Genomic DNA, 18,021 nt, shown 5'->3' with positions numbered 1-18,021 from the left:
CCCATGGAAATACGTGGTCTCATGGTGGGACCAAACCATGCTTAGGACCTTTATTCTCCTGTTGCCAAGCTCTGACTTTCTCTTAAAGTCAACTATTAATTTTGCTGCTTGCTAGGCTCACTTCTTCCTCTTGCATAAGGGTCTTAGGAATTTAAAAAGGGACAAAGAGGAGTTATCACTTTCTTAGCAGAGTGATAGAAAAAAAGAGTTGAAAGACAGTGACAAAGTTCCTTGAACTTGGGCCAACTTTTGCTTCTTTGCCCACATCACTACCTATTTTGTCATTGATCATTATTTATTGAGCTTACAGTTTGCCACGAGCTGTGGGGGACCCAAAGATGAAACAAGGAAAGAAAGATATGTAAACAATATAATGAAATATAATATATTCTTTCAATCAAGCATTTATTTTGAAACTTCTATTGAATTCTGACTACAAGCTATTTTCAGCTCTAGGTGTTCGTGATGCAATGATTACACACTGTCTTGACTCTCTGTCATAAAAATATTAAAAATAATACAGCTAAAGTGCCTTAGAATTTTAGGAGTGAAAAAGTATAAAAAATTAGAGAATTTTTTTTAAGGCAGATTGAATGCTGATAAGGGAAATAAAATTATAAAGATGTGAATTCAAAAATTATGTCCAGGGCCATAGATATTGAAAACAAAGGCATTAACTATCATTTTAATTTTGGTTATATTTGTTCTTCAGCAGAAGATAGAATTATTTCAAAAATTCATTAACTGTAAAGCAGCTCTGGGTAATAGTTCCCGGATGTGTATTAACTAATAAAGGACATAACAAGTAGACATGAGTAGGGAAGAAAAGTACTTGTAAATCTCAATAAATCTCTGGGAAATGAGGCAAGTACTAAAGTTTCATCCTGAAAATTTCATAATGAAAATTTGGGGCTTGGCAGTAGGAGGAAATAAACTGGATTGCCTACCCAGTTCTACTGGGTCCTACCATGACCTTACCTATTTAATACTAGAAGAATACCTAATTCTAATGCTCTGTATATCAAGAAGGGGAAAATTCCAATTAAAAGGGATAATTACTTTCTGGCACAAATGTAGTTTTGATTCTGACTGTCCAAAGATTGATGACCACAGTCCGTCATGCCTGGCCTTTTTCCCCAGTAGCTTGCACACTGTGCCTTTATAAATCTCTTTTCCTATCCAAATAGGAAACTGTGAGATTCAGCAGACCTCATGGCTCTTGGCTTCTTGCTGTCTGGGCAATAGATCTCTTGGCATTAGCAACAGGAAAAGCTAATTAAGTCTTTCTCCAACTCTCAGGCCAGAATGGAATTACTCTTTTAGATCACAGCATTGTTAAGGGCTTCATTACATCTTTGCACTACAGAAATAATATTTCAACTGCTAATTTTGCCCTAAATCCACAACCCAGGAAATCTGTCTTTCTCCAAAGTAGGGAATAGATATCTAGAAGCGTGCACATGAGCCCTATATCTCTTGATCTCTGTGCTCCCTTTATTTTTCTCTACGAGAGAGAAGCTGTTCAAATGACCATAGAAATTAGGAATAACCTGGACTGAAGAAAAGACAGTGGACAAATTGATGTCTGAGCTTCTGAAATTGCACTTTGACTTTGAACAATGAATGTAAAAATATTCCATCAAAATTGGTTTTGTCTTCCAGGCTTAATGTGGCTGGAACTTAGAAGGTAGCATTTGTATCCAGCAGCCAAAATATTTTGGCCATTAAGACATCTGTGCATTAATATTTGGAAGCATCTCAATTGACCCATAAATGTATGGTCACTGAAATGGATTTAAAATGGGAAATAGGAAAGATCATACTCTTATCAAAATCTGATCTGTTTGTTTTTAAATTAGGCTTACATGTAGATCCCATTTTCTCCCTGTTGTATAATTTTTTTCTATTAAGGTGATGAATCTAAGAGTTTTCCGGAAAACTCTTAGAGGAGCTTACCACTTTAGCAGTCAGGTAGTTTTCTGGTACACCTCTCTTAAAACAGATGTTATTTATGAAGTCTAGATTTTTAGAAAATTTAAATAGATGTTATATACTTTACAAGAGACCCCACTATATTATCCTATTAAACATCAGTCTCCTCTTATGTATTAAAAGTATTCTTCAGACTTTCAGCATGAATCTATAGTTTAAAACTTGATTCACCAGAAACCAACTAAACAGGACTTTAAACTATTTATTTTTTTCCTCTCTTTTTTTCCTCCCTGTTCTTCTACTATCACAACAAGACACTTATTTACTTACACATTTATTCACATTTACATACTTATTTACACATTTGCAAAGCAGAGTGATTGTGCTCTAACTTCCTCGTTCCCCTACTCTCCTTCTTCCCTTCCTCTCCGAGCACATAAATATTTGCCAACACCACCTGTTTCCCAACCTTGTGCTCCTGGCAGCAAGGCAATGGTGACCAAGGTAAGCTGGATCCCAGGGCTGTTGGAGGTTGCATTCTGCTGGAAGTATAAACCAGCAAGCGAGACATTCCAGTACCTCCCAGGGACCACAAAGGAGGGTAACCGTCCTCAGACTGGGAATCAGGGCAGGGACATCAAAGTCAAGATCTCCGGGATCAGTCGCAGGTGCCAGCCAGGGAGGGTACAGCTCGTGGGAAGGCCCAGCTGTAAGGGAAAGAAAGAAGACAATCTTTGAGGAATTATAAAAACCTAGATACAATTGAAAGGCCCTTCTGGAGGGGTGGCAGGGGAAGGGCAGGGATAGAGACCAAAAGACTAAGAACAGCCATCCAAGTTAGCGATGATAGGACTTGAACTGTGTGGTGGCAGTGGGGATGAAGCATAGGATTTGACTTCAGAGATATTTGAAAGGTAGTCAGTAGGTGGCTTTGGAGAAGTGAGTGAGTGAGTGAGTGTGTGTGTGTGTGTGTGTGTGTGTATGAGCATAGGTGCATGTGTGTGTTTGTGTGTGTGTGAGTGCCTGGGTGTGGTGAGTTGATGAGAAAGAGGGAGAGGGAGAGAGAGAGAGGTAAAGCTCACTATAGAATTTCTGGTTCTTTTTTTTAAATTTTTTTTAATGTTTATTTATTTTTGAGACAGAGAGAGACAGAACATGAATGGGGGAGGGTCAGAGAGAGAGGGAGACACAGAATCTGAAGCAGGTTCCAGGCTCTGAGCTGTCAGCACAGAGCCCGACGAGGGACTCGAACTCACGGACCGTGAGATCATGACCTGAGCTGGAGTTGGATGCTTAACCGACTGAGCCACCCAGGCGCCCCTAGAATTTCTGGTTCTGACAACTATGGCAGTATGATGATACCTGAGATACAGACCCCAGAAGGAGGAGCAGGTGTAGGAGAGATTGTGAATTCAATTCAGTGAGAAGTCAGAGTCAAAATGACTGGTAGAGAGGCCAGTGGTAGGAGACGCAGAATTGGGGTCATCAGCACAACAATGTTTATTATAGCTAGGAGAGGGAGGGAGGCCACAAGAAGCATGTGAGGCTAAGGTGAGAATTTAGTGGGATACTCGTCCATTCTGCTCATCAGCAGACAATCCCTGAGCTATTAATGTTCCTCTCTTGGGCCTCTTCTCCTCTGCAGAGATGTCTGATTATGATTCCCCCTAGGGCCTTCCGCAATGTAGTATAGGGGGAGCTACTTTGGAGACCGTCCAGATATCCAGGCGGGGTATCCACCCCAGAGTCCTGGCTCCATCGTGGTTGGCTCAAGGGCACACAAAAAGTGTTGACCCATTTCTCCAACAAATTTGTTCCTGTGTTCCACAGAGGTGCAGGCGGTTGTGGAAAGAGTCACATCATTTGGATGCAAGGTACTTTAAAAACAGCCACTTTTCTTTGTGCATAATCACATCAGTTACATTTAGGTAACAAGTTTCAAACTGAGGAGAGAAGGTAGGATTGTTTCCCGTTCCAATCCATACAGAACTGTGGGTCTGTTTTCTGTAGAATTCCTTCTCGTGTTGGCCATCCTTTAGTTCACACAGAGCTCTAGACTTTTCATTTTTAAACTAGACATCAGGTTGCTCCAGAAAAAAAGCTAATGGCAGATATGTTTGTATATGGTGGTGACTCTCTGTGTTTAATAAGGTGCAGGAAGGGAACAGCACTCACAAACTATAAAACCAAGCAATTTCATACCGAATAGTAAATAGAATTATGTGCCTTTATTTCTCTACAACCTGTGTACTCTTTGAGAATGCCCAAAACTATTGAAAAGAAAAAATGGGTCCATTAGAAGCACATTGGAAAATGTTAACTATAAGAAAGGGCAGCCATCTTCATTCAATAAGATTTTCAGACAAATTTCAGGTAAAATTTACAATGATTCCCTTAGGACTTTTGTCCAAACTGCAGTCCAGAAATTCATTTGGGGGAAAATGGCTTTGAAATAATGGGAGCACTACAAACGTGGCAAAGCTATATAATTCAGGTTGGTGAAATAAGTATTCAGAAAGATACATACTAAATTGAAAGTAAAAGCATGTGGTGAAATGCCTTGAGGATATCTAAAGGCAAAGAGGAAAAAAAAAACCAAACAGAAAAATTGGTTATGCCGGAAAATGGTCAGGAAACTAGGACTTGGCTTGTCTGATACATCAACACTTAAACTACACTGTTAAATTCCTGTCTGAGGAATAAAGAAGTACATGCCTACAATGAATGACATGCCTACAATGCTGTGAGGATTAATGAGTATGTATTTAAAGCCTCAGAAAGAGCCCTGATGAAAGACACTGTACATAAACAAAGCATCTGTATTGTTTAATGTAACCAGGGCCGAAAGCTCAGCAATATCACAAAAAAGTATCTGTCGACATGAAAGAACTTGAACTTCAAAGAAAGGGAGACAAGGGCTTAGCATAACTGACACATCCTAAATTTCCCTCTTCCAGGTTTCCTTGAAGGCTATGGCTTTTTCTTTTACAACTCCCTGGATTTGAAACAATTGAAGAACATTCTCTCCTTATTAAATAAAGCTGGTTTGTTCTGAAATCACAGAACGGGGTCCAACCTCTTCCTTCGCTTCTGTATGATGCAACAGCACACTCCTTTGGAGCTGTGGAGGGAATGCACTGTATCGCCCAGACCATTCTCAGGCATATCCAAGACACTCAGGTTTTCACATGAGAATAATTAACAGTGAAATACTAAAGAGAAGACTTCAGGCATTTTGGTGGAGACCTAGAGTGTTAGTGTTGTAATAACTCGTAACCTAGTAACATGAGTTACTACAACACTAAAGCCTTTTAATTTGTAATTTGGCCAATTTCAAGATTGTAAATGTGGAATCATGGATGAACCTGTTGCCCACCTGCTCTACGAGCACAAAGTGATAAACCTGGACCTTTGTTCTTCAAGAGCAGGTATTTGTGCTGGCTGATGGTCTCAGTTTGGGTTCCACACAGGAACCAAAGAAGTGGAGAACCAGAGAAGTGGAGAAACTAAAGAGAATATGCCACCAAAGAAGACACAAGTAGAAAAACATTTAGGCAAGAGAGAAGCAGAGAGCTACAGTATCACATGAACATTTCTTCTCACCAGGAAAGGCAGCAGCCAGTCTTGTCCATAATGAATTAGAGGAAAACAGAACCTTCCACAGAAACTACTGATGCACTGCCTGAATGCAAAATATTGAAGAATGGTGGGTGATTTTAAGTTTTCTGAGGCAAGAAGCAGAGGTCCCCAGAAGAGGCATGGGAGTGGGGAGACCATGAGGAGGTTTGAAACGCATCAGAGGCCAGGTTCTTCTCTTCAACACAGTGGATAAGGGACATCGCTCGATTCTTAGGGGAGAGAAGAGTAAATGTATATAAAACTCCCTTAAACCTTTATAAACCATCACATATATAAGTGTAGATTTCAATAGAGAGTGTGGTCCAGGCATTCTCACAAATCTGTGAAGATCCTGTTAAAGTTCAAGGACACATGGACTGAATTATTCAAAGAAGTTTATGGTGGCCAGTGGGGGACTCATCCAGGTAGGAAACACTCTTATAAAATTCTGTGTTAGTGAGGTACGCTTATGCCTGTAAGAGCTGATTGTTTCAGGAAGGTTCTTCTTTGCCTTTATCACCTGTGAAATAACTATGGAAAGTAGCCTCCACTTTGTATGAGTGTTGTGAAGACAAGAGGAGAAGGGCACATCAAGCCTGGCAAACAGAGAGTGTTCGATAAATGCTTGTTACAATTATTCGCCACCACCCCTCATACATATGCGTGTTTGCGCACACCCCGGTACATAGACACGCAAACAAACCATAATACAGTTTTTACAAAACAAGAGTCTTGGAAAAGAAAATGCAGATCAGAATGAAAGCCGTGTGTTTCCAAGGCTTTGGAAGAGGAAGGGATCATTTTTTTTCTTCTCCTAACATACAACAGATTGCATTACCTGATTCAGTGATCCATAAAGATAAATACAATGATAATAACAAACTGGCTAGTTTTTTCTTTCCATTTTGAAGAGAAAGCTTCTGACTTTGAATGGTATCTGGTTAATTTGGGGGGGGGGGGAAGAAAGCATTTTTATTCCCTTAATGTGTATTTTTCATTTATGTTGATTCAATCTCATGCTAAACTGCATAAAAAGGCTAGTAAACGTTCCTGTAAGAGAATTCAATTCTAACATTCATATCCTGGTTATGTTGGCAGTGATAAAATATTTTCCAGAGTGTGTTACTCACATCACACATGACTCTTAGAAGGCTATGCCCATTTGCAGCAAGAAAACTTGGTAGCAATTTGAGTTGGAGTTAGTTTGGAAATGTTTTGCTTTCATTTGACTTTTTACCTAAGCTACGCCCACTGGGAAAATCTTTTCTTTGCTCCTGTATTTTCTAACCCTTATCTTCCCTGACTCTCTTCCAAATATGTAGTCGGTTACATTAGAGATTTAGGCAATTACAGTCCACATGTTTCCCCCTAAAGTGGCTGAGAAAAGGGTTAGGGCAGGAGGGTGGCTGCTTTGTCCTAACAAATAGCTTCCCATTTTTGTTCCCTTTAACAGCAAGGATTCATAGGTGGTTGCTCGGGGCACACAAAGTTAATGGTGTTAAGGCTATTCCTGACAGCACAATATTCTACACAGCATATTTTGCCAGTCTTTTACAAATACCTGCTGGCAATGCAGAATTTGTAAAGGTTGCTGGCGGCCATTACCAGGTCTGAGTCAAAAGGACAGTTGCAGGTTGCTATTCGTGGACCATGGTCTGACGTGGGCCTCAGGGAAATGTGAAGGTGCCAGGCAGTTTCGTGTATCTGTAATTGAATACCCAATAATCCAAGCGACAGAGGATGTCTGAGTTCATAGTCTTTGCGTGCTTTTTCAGCTGGGTAAGAAAACTGGCCAGCTTACTTAAATTAAAAGCACAGCAGGTGGTAAAAAGAAGTTTATTGGAACCCTACAGAATCGGTGTCTCCAACAGCAATAATTGATTTAGTCTACAGTCGACCTGTTTGTTGTTTCTCACTGTGTCACATAGTTTTCTGATTTTCTTTCAAGATTTGTACAGATTTTATAATGTTTAATTAAAAGAGCATTATATTCCTATGGTGTGCATACTCACAGGTGCCCGGGCATAAAGAGGGTTCCAAATATTCTAGTGCTACAATAATTATTTGATTCTACAGAGCTTTACCTAAGCAAAATTAAATGGAGGTAAATCCAAGGACGGGCTGTTTTTGATTTTTAAGGAGAGACCACTCACAGCCTCTACTATTAAAGATGGTCTATAAATATATTGTCATAATATAACAAAACATGATGACAATGAACATTTACGATTCAGAATAAATGCCAAGCACTTCAGTGCATTCAGTCATGTAAACCTTCAACACGTCCGTGATGGGGGTACTTTGATTATCCTCATTTTATATATTAGGAAACAGGCCGGCAAGGGGCAGAGGAAGAAAACAAAGTTAAGTGTGCTTCACTTAGACCTATAGACTTAAACGCTAGTTATACTGCCACTACCTAGCCCCAGAGAAAGTTCTAGAGGGCTGGGGAGATGACACAAGTAACCATTGTAGTATCTTGTGCTGAGTCCTGCTTAAGAACCATGGCAGTTGTTGGCAGTAATTCAATACCAATATTTTCTCAACATTGAATTGACTTGCCGTCACCTTGATGCTGGGTTTGAGGGAACAATGATTTGTTAACCCCTCAGATTTACAGGTGACAGGTAAGCACACACAGCTATCTCTGTCAAAGAGGAAAAATAGTGAAGAACATAGAGTGATGGACTGTGGGTCATGAGACATGGATTTTGACTCACTTTTCTGCTAATTAACTGTGTGCCTTTGGTCAAATCACTCTACCCCCCCTTTTTTAAAACCTCACTCTCAGTTACACTTGTCTGCAGGTATAACTGCAGTCCACAGGACAGGACTACCCGTGATTGCATTTTTACTTGGAAGCAGAGATGATGTGACTTTCTACTTCCAGGAGCTCTTGGTAGGAATTTGGGGACATGGGAATTTAGCCAGCTTAACCTGTGGTGTTTGCTGGATTCTGGCCACATCAGGCTTCAAGTCCTCCAAGGCAGGGTCTAGGCCTGCTTAATTATCCTTTGGCAGCATGCACAAGGCCATCTTTTTAGTAATGTTATTGGATAATGACAGAAATAAATTGTGCGGGTAGAGGGCAGTAAAGTATGTACGGAATACCAGTTTTAGACATTGGACAGCAGGTACACATGACAGTAATTCGTGAGAAAAGGGAAACAAATGCGGTGAAACCCATGTTTACAGGGCTGGTTTCATTCTGAGGCTTCTTGGCTTGTAGATGTCATTTCACCGTGGCCTTACACGGTCTTTCCTTTGTGCATGTTTATGTCCTTATCTCCTCTTCTTATAAGGACATCAGATATATTGGATTAGGGCCTGCCCTAGTGACTCATTTTAACTTAATTGCCTCCTGAAGTAACTTATCTCCAAATATGCTTACATTCTGAGGTCCTGAGGGTTAAGACTTCAACATATGAATTGGAGACACAATTTGGCCCATAACACAGGTTAATGATGTATCAGGTGGGATTTGGAAGAGTATTGAATGAAGGGAGACTTATGTAGGTGTGGGCAGTGTTACAAGATGAACAGGGATGATGAGGACCAACCTGAAGCTGTTTGTCTCCTACAGACCTGCTGTTAGTATGTGAAATTAGAGCTGGTTTTGTGAACTAGTGGCTTCATGATAGGAGCTGTGGTCAGAGGAGGCCTGAGATGTAGCATCCTGTGGGGAGAAAATACCTTGATCTTCCTCTCTCACCTATGAATTTCTTGTTCACATCAGCTAAACTCAATATGTAGCTGAGAGTAAGGGTACTTAGATAACGCAGTTCTTAGGGCCTGGCCCCGCCTAGAACCCAGATCCTGGGAGAGACAGGCAGACAACAAGTCTAGATGACAAGAAAACAAACACAAAACACAAAACAAAAAGTGAAAAAAAAAAAACCAAGAAAAAAGATGAGTACATCTCCAATTCTTAATGCTGAGAGATTTTATTTTGAATGGATTTCCATTGTATCGAATCTTTTTTCTGCGTATGTTGAAAAACAATCATGCTTTGTTTCTTCAATGCAGTGAATTACAAAATAGTTTCCTGTTTTTCTAGGGTAAATCCAACATGGTCGTAACATATTACCTGTTATATTTATTGCTGGTTTTGGTGTGCTAATGTTTTACATAGCATTTTCCATCTGTATTCATGAGTGAGATTGGTCCTGTGATTTTCTTTGTTGTACTTCACGATTAAATTTGATAACAAGGTGAGGTTGGCCTTTACGAGTTTGGGCATTCTCTCTCTCTCTCTCTCTCTCTCTCCTTCTCTCTCTCTCTCTCTCTCTCTTTCTCTCTTCATTATCAGGAAGAACTTGTATAAGCTTGGAATTATCTGTCTCTTGAATGATGCGATTCTCTAGTAAAGCTATGTGGGTCCAGTAATTTTGTGTTAGGGAGATTTTTATATACGGATTTAATTCAAGGATATAGAAATATTTCTTTTTGAAGAAACTTTAACAAGTTGTATTTTTCATAGAATTCACCCATTTCCCTCAAAGTTTTCAAATATATTGACAAAGTCATTCACTCTGGTTTTTAATTTGTGTTGATTTAGGATTTTTATATAATTCTTCAGTAAATGTCTACATTCCTAGGAATGCTTTTTGCCTTGAACTACATTTTTTTCTAATGATTTAATTACTAATTACCTGATCACTTTTTCCATCTTTTATCTTTAATTTTTCTGTTTTCTTACGTGATGGGTAGGTCTCTCACAAACAACATGTACCTGGATTTATGAAACGACTTACTGAAATTTAATATACATGCAGAAATATGTATGAACCGTGAGTAGATTGCTCATTGGATTTTTACAAAGTAGACTCAGTTGTGTAACCAATACCCAGATGCTTCATCAGATGCCCACCTGTCTCCTTTCTAGTCTTGCCTTCCTCTTCCTCTCACCAAGGGCAACCACCGTTCTCACCTCTAACCTCATGGACTAGTTTTGCCTGTTTTTGTGCTTTCTGTATATGGAACTCTACATTGTCTTATCTTTCATGTCCATCTTCTTTCACTCAATATGGTTGAGAGATCTATCCATCTTGTCATATAGAATTGTGGATTGTTCATCCTCATCACTGTATAGGATTCCATTGTATAAAATATGCCAACATTAATTTCTTCACTCTACTGTAAAATGAGTGTTTGAGAAGTTTCTGGGTTTTGACTGTTATGAATGTGTTGCTAAGAAAACTTCAATTCATGACTTTCTGTGAAGTAGCATTTCCATTGGGTGTATACCAAGGCTTTAATTCATGTAATTTCTTCTAAATATTGATATCTTTGGGTTAATTTTTGCTACCTTATTATGTGCCTCATATTTGTACCATTTTGATTTCTTTTTCTTTTCTTTCTTTCTTTGTGTTAATTGATTGAGATTGTGTTTTCTTTGTCCATTTTCTCTTCTCTGCTTGTTGGGAAGTTATATATTATATTCTATAACCATTCTTCTCGCGGCTACCCTGGCTATTTTTAAAAAGTATTTATTTGTTTATTTTGAGGTGGGGGGAGAGCAAGCATGTGAGCAGGGGAGTGGCAGAGAGAGAAGAAGAAAGAGAATCCCAAGAAGGCTCTGTGCTGTCAGAGCTGAACCTTGAGATCATGACCTGAGCTGAAATCAAGAATCGGACGCTTAACCAACTGAACCACCCAGGTCCCCCACCCTGGCTATTTTAACATATATGCTTAATATAATAAATTTTATCTCTACCCTTCTCTTGAATAATACGGAGACCAATTTTGTTCATATCCCCAAGCAATTTATAAGCTCTTACTGTCCAGTATTTTCATTTTGGCCTATTAGCTACCATACATTGGAAATTTTGATTGCTTTGTATTCCATCAATATTTGGTTAGTATTATCTATATTTACCAATATATTTGCATATTATTTCTTTTATTGCATCATAGACCTTCCATCTAGTGTAGTTTCCTTGTGCTAAAGTACACCCCTTAAAATTTCCTTTTAAGAGGTATTTTGGCAGTGAACTTGCTAGGTTTACGATCATTTAAAAATGCTTTTATTTTCACCTCAGTTTTAACAGTTTGCTGGTGCCCAATTCTTAGAATTTTTTTTCTAAGCAGGATAAATATGTTTCCACTTCCTTCCAGTTTTTATTATTACTGTTGAGAGTAAGCTGACAGTGCGGCTTGTTGGCAGGGAGCTGTTAATTATCTCTGGCTGCTTTTAAGATCTCTTTTTCTTTGGTATTGTGCGGTTTCACTATGATGCATCTGAGACTAGATTTATGTGTATTCATCCTGCTTGAAAATCAAGTGGCTTCCAGGTTCTTAGGATTGGTGTATTTCAATAATTCTTGAACATTCTGTAATTACTTCCTTGGATGTTGGTTTTTGAAGATTCTATTCTCTCTCTCTGAAACTCTAATTAAATCTATGTTCATCTCACTCACTTGTGTGCCTCTTAACCTCCCTTTCACATTCTCCTGAATGGCATTTTGGATTATTTATTTAGAGCTAGGGGCGCCTGGTGGCTCAGTCGGTTGAGCATCCGACTTCGGCTCAGGTCATGATTTCGTGGTCTGTGAGTTCAAGCCCTGCGTCGGGGCTGTGCTGACAGCTCAGAGCCTGGAGCCTGCTTTGGATTCTGTATCTCCCTCTCTCTCTGCCCCTCCTGCACTCATGCTCTGTCTCTCTCTGTCAAAAATAAGTCAACATTAAAAAAATTATTTAGATCTATATTCAGTTTTATCAGTTACCTTCGCAGCTCTAACCTTCTGTTTAATCCGTTGAGTATTTAACTTTAATTATATATTTCATTCCTCGTACTTCTATTTAATTCATTTTTAATCTTCCTAGCATTTATAGTGTCTTGTTCCCTGCTTGTATTTTCAAATTATTCTTTAGTTTCTTTAAATATGATAATAATGTTATTCTGTATTTTGTATTTTATATTTCAAATATTGGAAGTTTTTGAGGACTCTTATTCAAGATTTCAATCATTGTGTCTTTTGTGTGTGTGTGTTTTATGAATTTTGACTATGGGTTATTTGTGTTCTTTATTTTTTCCTGTGGTACTTCTTTGAGTCCTGGCGTAGAGTTCCTTATGAGATTATTTGTATGTGCTTCTGTTAGTCCTCTGGCAGTCGTACTTTACCAGACAGGGTAGGCTAGATTAGGTAGGATAACAAACTTGCCCCAAATCTCTGTTTCTTAATATAGCTTAGGTTGATTTCCTATTTATGCAAAGTCGGTTGTAAATTCAGGGAGCTTCCCAAGGCATGTGATCTCCATCCTGGCTAACTGAGTTTCCAATATCTTGTAGATGCTTTATCTGGAACACATATCCACCTTGGTAAACACTGCTAGGGAAGACAGTGCTAGACATGTCTCAGCAGCCTTACTTTCCTTTTGTCCGGAAGTAACCTGTGTCTCATCTGCTTATGGCCGATTGGCCAAAATTAGTCATGAGACCTTGCCCAGTTGCCAAGAAGCTGAGAAATGTGGGGAAGCTCTTGGGATATCAGGTGGACACCATAATTTTCCGCCACAACAAAATCCAGCAACACCTGATTTAAATTCTCCACTTGAAACTTCTGCATAAAAAAGGTAAATCCTAGGGTGCCTGGGTGGCTCAGTCAGTTAAGCAGTGTTGACTCTTGGTTTCCGCTCAGGCCATGATCTAGCAGTTTGTGGGACCAAGCCCTGCCTTGAGCCTCATGCTGACAGCTTGGAGCCTGCTTGGGATTCTGTCTCCCCTCTTTCTGCTATCCCTCCTGTGCACACATACCTGTCTCTCTGAAAATAACAAATAAACATTAAAATTTCTTTAAAGGGGCACCTGGGTGGCTCTAAAGCATCCTACTTTGGCTTGGATCATGATCTCGTGGTCCCTGCATGTAAGCCCCAGGTAGGGGTCTGTGCTGACAGCTCAGAGTCTGGAGCCTGCTTCAGATTCTCTCTCTCTCTCTCTCTCTCTCTCTGCTCCTACCCTGCTCTCACTCTGTCTTTCTCTCTTTCAAAAACATTTTTTTTTAATAAGTAGATAAATAAATATAATTTCTTAAAAAAAAAAAGTAAATCCCAACCAAAATTTGTGTGATAGTCATCTTGGAAAAATGAATTCTTACAGGAGATTTTTCCTTCATCTGGTACCCAGATGGAGACAAGCATGTTCTCATGCTGTGCTTTTTGGCATGTAAACATTTATTATTTGTTTAACACTTAGAAAGTACTACCTTTTGAAGTTCCAGGTTTATGTGGAACTCTTCTATTAGATTCCCTAGAGATCTCCTGTCTCCTCTACCATGTGCAGGCAACTGACTCCAAGTGGAAGCCCAGATCTTTATGGTTTGGCAGATACCCTCAGAGCAAAATCGATCTTGCCTTTATCACTTACCCACTAAGGGTCCTGCTTACAATTTGTTTTGTGAGACCAGCAGATTCCTTATGTTTTTGACAGCTCAGCAATGCATTTAAAATGATGCTTTAAATTTCCCTCGGGATTTTAATTGTTACCACTGAGAGGCTAGTTCAGGGTATCTAATCTGCCATATTATCAGAAACAGGAGTCCACTATAGAATTTTGAATTATTTAGTATATTCTTAGTTGTATATTATTTAACTTATACCTATAGGGTTTCCTTAGTTAAAGCCAGGAAGAATTAATGTATTAAATTTGAAATAAAATTGAATGAGTAACATGAAAGTGACCATATATCTGCAATTTCACTTCAAGATGACTTTTAAAAAATCTTTTTTAAATGTTTATTTGTTCTTGTGAGAGAGAGACAGAGCACGAGTGGGGGAGGGACAGAGAGAGCAGGAGACACAGAATGTGAAGCAGGCTCCAGGTTCTGACCTGTCAGCTCAGAGCCCAATGCGGGTCTCTAACTCATGAACCGTGAGATCATGACCTGAGCTGAAGTCAGACTTTTAACTGACTGAGCCACTCAGGTGCCCCCAAGATGACTTTTAATAGCTCTATAAATTGTATTCTTTTTGTCAATTAGTGTATACATATAAAAGCATCTTTAATGTTTCAAAAATCTTTATTAAAGGGAAAACGTATGCAAATTTGGTTTGAATTTCATTTAGTAGTAGCAAATAACTTCCTTATCTTTAATGAGTTATTTACAAAAAAGTGATTGAAAAATTTAAGCCTTTTATCTTATCTAGTCATTTGAAATAAACCAGATGTATAAAAATAGGGCAGTTGATGTTTTTGTAAAACAAAATGAGATAATTAAAGATTGTAGTAACATGTTTTCTCCATTTCAATGCAATAAAGCTACTAAACTTACAGCTACATTTTTATACTCATCAAAACCAAATATAATATCCTTTAAAATAAATTTGTCAATAAATCATGCATTTCTCTTAACTGATTTAAAACACAGTAAATTATATGCATCTCTAATTACATGTGAAAAGTCATGTTTAATGTTTTTTTTTTAAGGTTTGTTTATTTATTTTGAGAGAGAGCGAGAGCACAAACATGCATAAGTATGTGCCCAGGGGAGGGGCATAGAAAGAGGGAGAGAGAGAGAATCCCAAGCAGGGTCTGTGCTGTCAGCAAAGAGCTTGATGTAGGACTCGATCCCATGACCTTGGGATCATGACCTGAGCTGAAATCAACAGTCTGACACTCAACTGGCTGAGCCACCCAGTCTCAGTAAAGATCAGTTCATTAATCTTTACTTTTACATTTATTTTTCATTTTATTTCAATTTTTTTATTTGAGTATAGTTGACACACAGTGTTGCATTAGTTCAGCGAATGTAGTGATTCAACATCTCTGTACGTCATGCTATGCTCACAATCTAGAATATTTTTATTTCATCATGTTTAATAGTTTTCATTGCAAAAACGACAAATGATTGAAACAACTCCCAATACAGTTCACAGGATTATGGATAACAATGCAAAGGGTCTGAAAACTAAAACAGAATGGAAAACTGCTGTACTTGAGTCCCTGATTGCATCAATTTGATGACATTGAGAAGCAGGGAAGGTGAATGCATGTTGGTCAGGAGCAGCAGGGGGAACAGGGAGAGTAACTGAGTCATCTCAAAGGTGGCAAATGAAATTGTCTTTGCACCCACAGGGATGATGAGATAACTCAGTTGCTGGACCTGCCCTGACTGTACTGTATCTTGATTTAGTCTTTTATTTCCCAAAGACTTTATTTTCCATGGTGGGGTGGGGGAGTGGGAAGTATGTATGTGGCAGGGCGGGGGGAGGGGGCATCCAGCTTCTGGCCTGCCTGTCCTCCTTATAGCATTTTATAATTTAAGGTGTAAATTTGACACACATATATTGCAATATGATTACCACTATAGCATTAGCCAACACATTATCATGTCACATAATTACCATTTCTTTTTTATGATTAGAGCATTTAATATTTACTCTGTTAGCAGCTCTCTGGTATGACAGAGTACAGTTAACTATAATCACAATGTTGTGCATTATGAGACACTCAGAGCTTCTTCCAACTGGAAGTGTTTTCTCTTTGACCAACATCTCTGCAATTCTTCCATCCCTCAGCCCCCTGGTAACTACCATTCTATTGTCTGTTTCTACAAGTCCATTTATAAGTGAGATCATACAGTATTCGTCTTTCTCTGTTTGACTTATTTCACTTAGCATAATACACTCAAGGTCTATCCATGTTAGGCCCCCATTTCTTTAATTTAAGCCAAATGTGTCTTACTTTTTTTTTTTTTTTTTTTTTTTTTTTTTTGGTAAATCTGAGAAAAGCTTAGCAGAGGTTAAAAGAAAAAGATCTCTGCAGGAAGTTTAAAGGAGCCCACATAAAAGAAAAATCACAAGTGAACAGCCTTGCTTGTTTCACGTATTGTTTAATGCTTTGCTTAATAGATTGTTTAAACAAAAGAAAGGACTTTTCTTCAGGATTTATTGGCCACTCAACATGGAAACTGGCAGCCATTATAGACTTGGGAAGGATGTTTAGATGACACCCCAAGGGAAAAGAAAGGCCTATTAAGTCTTGTACTCCATATTGCAGAAGTAATCACTTCCAGATTTCTGTAAATAATACAGATTTATTAAAACTTATCAACTCTATCATGTACATACAGTCTGGTAAAGCTGCCTACCTAAACTTCCTTTATTTGTTTCCAAATTTTCTACCAAACGTTCAGTTGTTTGCTAATCTGAGAAGGAGTCATGGTTCATCAGGGGACCCCCATACATTTTGTAAAGGCTTTGTTCATGTTTTCAGGATAGAGTAGTCAAGGAAAAGAGAATTGTCTTCCTTTAAAAAAAAAAAGGTTATTATTTAAATTTTTTCTACACTCCTTACCCTGTTGTATTACATGTAAGGGCACATTTTTTATGCTAACAGGAGATATAGCTTTAGGACAGACTGCAATGAATATTTAGTCAAGTCAATGAGAAAAGCCAATATAAAAAGTGTCTCCTACTATTTTCCCAGTGTCTCTAAATCAAATAGATTTTTCAACTTTCAGTGGTTAAAACTGCCTTATAACACTTACAGGAGATCAAGAATTTGGTCAAAAATTATCTCTTCAGGAGAGAAAGGGCACAGAATCCCATTGCCATGGCTGAGTGTATACATTAACCAAAATATTTGGGCTTATCAAACAAGAAAGGAAAGGAAATGATTGGACTTAAATTGGCTATATGCTACTCTGGGGATGAGAGGCGACTCAGGTATCAGATGTCTGCACTCTGAACCTTCTCTCACCTGGGAAAACAAAAGTTCCATCCAGGTATTAGAAACCCAGGGTCTAGACCAGCCCTATTCAATAGAAATATAATGTGAGCTACAGATGTAATTTTGCATTTTTTGGAAGTCCCATATAAAATAAAGTAAAAAGAAATAGGAGGAATTATTTTTTTTAAAGTTTCTTTATTTTTGAGAGAGTGAGAAAAAGTGCAAGTGGGGGAGGGGCAGAGAGAGAGGGAGACAGAAGATGTAAAGCAGGCTCCTTGCTGCAGCAGAGATCCCGATAGGGAGCTGGAACTCACTAACCGTGAGATCATGACCTGAGCCGAAGCCCGAGGGTCAACTGACTGAGCCATTCAGGTACCCCAGGAGGAGTTAATTTTAATAATATAGTCCATTTAGGGGCGCCTGGGTGGCTCAGTCGGTTAAGCGGCCGACTTCACCTCAGGTCATGATCTCGCTGTCCGTGAGTTCGAGCCCCGCGTCCGGCTCTGTGCTGACAGCTCAGAGCCTGGAGCCTGTTTCAGATTTTGTGTCTCCCTCTCTCTGACCCTCCCCCGTTCATGTTCTGTCTCTCTCTGTCTCAAAAATAAATAAATGTTAAAAAAAAATAAAAAAAAATAATACAGTCCATTTAATCTAATATATCCAAAACACCATTTCTACATGTAATCAATATAAAAATATTAATGAGATATTTTGCACTCTATTTTTGCTCTGTCTTCAAAATCCATTGTTTGTTTTATATTTACAGCATGTCTCAATTCTGACTAGCCACACTTCAAGTATTT

This window comes from Panthera tigris, chromosome A1 (genome assembly GCF_018350195.1).
Source record: "Panthera tigris isolate Pti1 chromosome A1, P.tigris_Pti1_mat1.1, whole genome shotgun sequence".
In the NCBI taxonomy this organism is placed as follows: Eukaryota; Metazoa; Chordata; class Mammalia; order Carnivora; family Felidae; genus Panthera; species Panthera tigris.
This window is presented reverse-complemented; position numbering follows the sequence as displayed.